The following is a 5748-nucleotide window of genomic DNA, read 5'->3' as shown; positions in this document are numbered from 1 at the left end:
GATAGATTCCCTCTCCGGCAGAGTACCAGAGAAGGCCTCCATATGGGATCTCGTGGTTCTGGAACTTGCGGCAGTGGAAAAAGTATTTCAGGTGTCTCTCTGACGTCAGGGGAATATTTGAGTATTTATAGAGGTGGAATTAGGTTTTGATGTGCCACGAGGGACCCACAAGCCTAGGGGCGCCCGCCTGGGGCGCACCCCTAGATCTTGTCGCTCCCTCATGGCTCTTCTGTCCTCCTCCCGAACCTTCAAGGGTCTCTTCTGGTCCAGAAAAAATTATTCCAAAGTTTTTTCTCCCTTTGGACTTTGTTTGATATTGATTTTCTGAAAAGCCAAAACATGCAGAAAACAATATCGGGCACTGGGCACTAAGTTGATATGTTAGTCCCAAAAATTGATATGTAATTACATCTAATGACATATAAAACATCCAAAATTGATACTATAATAGCATGGAATAATAAAAAATTATAGAATTATAGATACAATAGAGACATATCAGTCAGATATAAGCTTACTATATCGATCTCCTCGTTGTAGGTTTTGTTCTTCTTTCTCGTTGTCATGTTCTAGCATCCCTGTGACGTAGTCACCTGTGTCTGGCCAGAAGATGATGGATGTCATAACACCGAGAGGTCCCTAAGAATATCTCCCGATCGTCCTAGGAGCAAATTCCACTCTCGAGTTATCTAGTCCCTTGTCAAACTATTTGATGAACCTGTAAGTTATCGTTATGATCACCGTGTTACAGAAGACGTTTGAGCAACCCCAAAGTGCATCGTACGGTAAGAAGTGACTACGATACTCTCATGGTCCAAGGAACTAAATCGCATGTTAACACTCCGTGTTATAATAATTGACTTCTAACGATATATCTCAAAGTATAAAAAACAAGTTTGGGTCGATTCAATATGATCGTTATTCTAACGTCATACTCTCAATGTTGTTTTAGGACTAGCGTTACTCTTAATGATATCCTTGTTGGGGAACGTTGTATGGAAAACAAAAAATTCTACGCACGCGCAAGATCTATCGATGGAGACGCATAGCTACGAAAGGGGGGAGCATCTACATACCCTTGTAGATCACTAAGCGGAAGCATTTATCAATGCGGTTGATGTAGTCGTACACCTTCATGATCCATCCCGATCAAGTACCGAACGTACGACACCTCCGCGTTCAGCACACATTCAACTCGATGATGTCCTCACCTTCTCGATCCAGCAAGAGAGGCGAAGTAGTAGATGAGTTCGCTACAAAAAAAATACACTTCCGTGATGATACGTGTTTGTCACAGTAGGTCGCATTTTTTGTCATGCATGTACATCCATGACAAATTTATGACAGAATCAAGATAGTCATACCTGTGCTGTCGTAGAAGTGTTCCATGACATTACCAAAATTATCATCACGGAAGTGTCCACTTCCATGACGATAAATCGCGTGTCATAGAAGTGCTTTCGTCAAGGGTGACCGACACGTGGCATCTCCCGTAACGGAACGCTGTTAAGATATTGGGTCCGGTTTTGGATCCGATTACCCGTTAACAGCCCCGACCAATGGGGATTTTCCACGTGTAAAATCATCATTGACTGGAGGAAACACGTGTCGGCTCACCGTTGGGACAGATGTCATCCACTCATTGGACCCAAAGCGCCTATGATACATCGACACGTGGCACGGCCCAACAGAGGCCCATTCCTGTGAAAAGGCCGGCCCGTTTGACTTGGTCAAAAGGTGGCGTGCTGGCCCACGGCAAGCCTGTTAACGGCCTGTTCGCATATAGCCCATTTACAGCCCGCTAACCCAGGGCCCGTTTACAGCCTATCCGAATTTGGCCCAGTAGCGTCATCTGGGCCGTCCAATATAATTCCAGCCTGTTTTAACTTCCGGCCCATGTATGGCCCATGACGTCTTTTGGCCCATCTGAGGCCCTTAGTAACCCTCGGCCCGTTAACGGCCCATGGTAAAACTGTGTAACAACCCAAATTTTCAATTTGGAATGTTATACATTAGAGCATCATTGCATATCACATTTTATTTGCATTTTGGTTTTGATCCTAGAAATTCTATGCAACTCAAGGACCCACGGAGAGAGTTGGGGATTTCTTTATTTTCATATTTCAGTTTTCTCGAATTTTGAAAATAGGATCATTTGATTTTATTTATTTTATCATCAATTATTCCAATTTTAAAAATAAGAGAGAGGGAATAATATTTTAATAAAAAAATCAAATAAGATTTTATTTTGGAGTTTTTTGCTATTTTATTTGAATTTAGGAAAAATACACGTTTTTCAAAATTGCATTTAGGCCCCAAATAAATGTTCATCTTGTCAGGCTTGATTTTAGAAGTCGGGGAAAATTTATTTCAGGATTTTTGGAGTCAGTTTAGTATTTCTTTTAATTGTTTTTCTGCGCGAAATTATTTAAAAAAAACGCGAACCGACTTTGGGCCGTGTTCGGCCAGGACTCCGCCTGGCCGGGCCTTTATAAGGCGCCGCCCCGAGCCCGTCAGCCCACCCGAGCCCCGCGCCAACCCTAACCCTAACCGCCGCCGCCGCCGGGCCCCACCGCCCCATCCCGCCGGACCCCGCCGCCCCACCCGCCGGACCCCGCCGCCCCACGCCGGAGGTAGCCGCCGCCCCCACCGCCGGCGGTTTTCCTTGAGAAAACCGTACGGTTTTTCCGACAGTTTTTCGTTCGGTTTTGTTAAAAAAACCTAGATCTGTTTTTTTCGGTTTCGTTTATTTAGCAGACGTTCGTCCGTACGTTCATTTTAACGAATGGTTTTCGTTTTTTTCGCAGACAGCGAACGTTCGTTCGTTAGCCTGTTCGTCCGTTTTTCTTTTTCTCGGATTTTCCGCGATTATTTCTGATAGCGATTTCCGATCTGTTTTTCGATCTAGTATAACTTTTCGCTCGTTTATCGGAATCAGGCGATTCAAGCATCTAGAGTTTTGTCTCGAAACCCTCTTTCTGTTTAACCAACTCAAAGAAGTTTTTGCCTCTATAAAATTTGACTTAGGTCTAGATTAGTAAATGAAGCTTGTTTCTTTCGCCGTTTGACTTTCGTTGCTTCGTTTGATTTGATTCTTTTTGCAAACCGGAGTTCTTAAATTGAACTTTCTGGTTAGATCTCTTATTTGAGTTTTACCTATGCATTAGACGAGTACTTATTGTATGCTTTTTTGTTTGCGATAGAGTACCCGGAGTGCGCCGCTTGCTACTTTGAATCCCTAGGTTTCACGGATCATCAGCAAGGCAAGTAACACTTTGATCATACCTCTTTTCATACCCAGTTTTATTGCATTAGATCAATCCTCAAACAATTGCATGATTAGGATCTGATTAAATTGTGGGTTGGGAAGTAGCTGATGAGGTAGAACCTATTGCCCTGTTTATTACCAGACCCTTGCGAGTTACTTCTACGTTTGCTTATATTGCTATGCTATGCTAGTAGACGTGGATTGGGTGAGTGTATCCATGACAGATGTGAGATTGTTAATTAAAGGTTCAATTTAAGGTGGCTACTTAAACACACATCTGGGTGGATTGAGGCACCTGGGTATTCCAGCGATTGCCTGTTTTTTTTTATGGACCGCCACCCAGGCTCAAAGGGATCATGAGATTATTCATGCTAGAAACTTCCGTGTGCAGCCACAAGCTATTATGGGCTCTAGCATAGTTGATTAAGTTGTGTGAACTCTTAGAGTGGTAGACTAGCAGATGTAGGGGTTGTAGGTGGTACTGTCTACCCGATCGTAAGGTGCAAACGCTTCTGAAAGACTATGTCTCGGTCATCCGTTTCTCAAACATCATGTAGTGTGAGAATCCCAACGGAGGAGATCGAGTCTTGTGGGGAAAAGTGTGCAAACCTTTGCAGAGTGTATAAACTAATCATGGTTAGCCGTGTCCCCGGTTATGGACAACTTGAGTATCTAGTACTTGGATTATCATGTGAATCTCATCATGTTACTTGATTTTATTTTGTTGGGATTAATGTTGAAACTTAATTGGGATTGAGATGGTGTCACCCATTCTCAATGTTTAACAACCACCATGATAGTTAAATAAAATTTATTCCTTTGCAGGAGGGAAAAATTGGCTTTTCACAAAACTGTAACCATAGAGCATTCCACCAGCCAAATATGCATGTAGTATATCATTATTCTGTTCATTACTCTCTATGTGTTACCTTGCCAGCATATTCCATGTGCTGACCCGTTTTCGGGTTGCAACGTTTCATGTTGCAGACTTTTCAGACGACGAGTAAGGTGCCTTAGGTCGTGGTTCTATACTCAGTGATGCCGTTGGAGTTGATGGACTCGCTTATCTTCCAAGTCTTTCGCTGTTATCGTTTTTAGATGGCCTTAAGCCATATTTATTGTATTAAGTTCTCTTTTGAGACATTCGATGTAATAAGTGTGTGATTGCTACTCTGTTATAAATCCTACGAGTACTGTGCGTGTCAGCATTACTGATCCAGGGATGACACTGATGCACAGAGACTTGATCGTCTGAGGTCTGGTCGCTACAAACTGGCTCGTGATGAACAGTGTATCACTTTATACCCATTAACAGCCATTATACCGTTGGGCCATTTCCAGCCCATGTTATCTTTCGGCCTTCTCAGGGCCCATTTATTCTTGGGCTCATTTCCAGCATTCGTTTACTTACGGCCCGTTACAGGCCTTTTCTGCTTGTGGGCCAAATTCAGCCCGTGGATACGGTCGGCCCGTTTGTGGCCCGTTAATCTGTTGGGCCATTTTCATAGCATCATCAATTACGGCCGTTTAACGGCCCGTTATGGTCAGCCCATAAAACGTACGATTTCCACTCTAGCCCGTTTACGGCCCCTTATACGGCCCGTACAAGGCCCATAGATGAGACGGCCCGTAGAAGGCCCATTGACCCGACGGCCCACAGATGGCCCATTGACCCGACGACCCATAGAAGGCCCATGGATCTGCTGGCCCATGGAAGGCCCATGGATCCGACAGCCGATAGAAGGCCCATGGATCCGACAGCCCATAGAAGGCCCACGAATCCGACGGCCACAGAAGGCCAGTGATCGTTCGTCTCGTAGATGGCCCATGGAACGTATGGCCTGTGGAGGGCCATGGTCACTACAATGTTTGGGCGAGTTGGCCCCCGTTTGAACGATATAGCATATTCAAAGAATTATCTTACTCTATACTATCACCTCTAAAAAACATACACTATACAATAAAGAGACTAAGGCATAGAAAAGTAGAATAATCCTACACGATACAATAAAGAAATTACAGCCGATTATACCCACTAGGCATTATGGTTCGGCACCAGTGATAATAAAGCATACACAAACAACTAATTACATACACTGGGCAAATACAGCTCATACATCATGGACGCGCATCAACATAACTTACCATTTGAACTATAATCTCTTCAGAAAATAGGATTGGCCGGATTTAGATAGCAGAAATTTCAGTCTGCAAAATCTCCAATTCCTTCGTTGTTACCTCAGTGTCTTGTTTCATTTTTTTGACTCCTGCATCTAATACCTGCATGTCCAGTCTCAACTTGTTGATTGTACGTTCAGAATCATGTACACGTTGTCTTGCCACCTCTAGTTGATGCTCGAGAACATCAGCACATTCCAATTCCAATCCATAATCATTCGGTAACGGCCATGCTGCACTGCTCGCAGATCTTTGTGTTGATGTCACTTCATCCTGAAATGTTTCTGTAAGTACACATGACT

The sequence above is a fragment of the Aegilops tauschii genome, chromosome 6 (assembly GCF_002575655.3).
Source record: "Aegilops tauschii subsp. strangulata cultivar AL8/78 chromosome 6, Aet v6.0, whole genome shotgun sequence".
Lineage (NCBI taxonomy): Eukaryota > Viridiplantae > Streptophyta > Magnoliopsida > Poales > Poaceae > Aegilops > Aegilops tauschii.
This window is presented reverse-complemented; position numbering follows the sequence as displayed.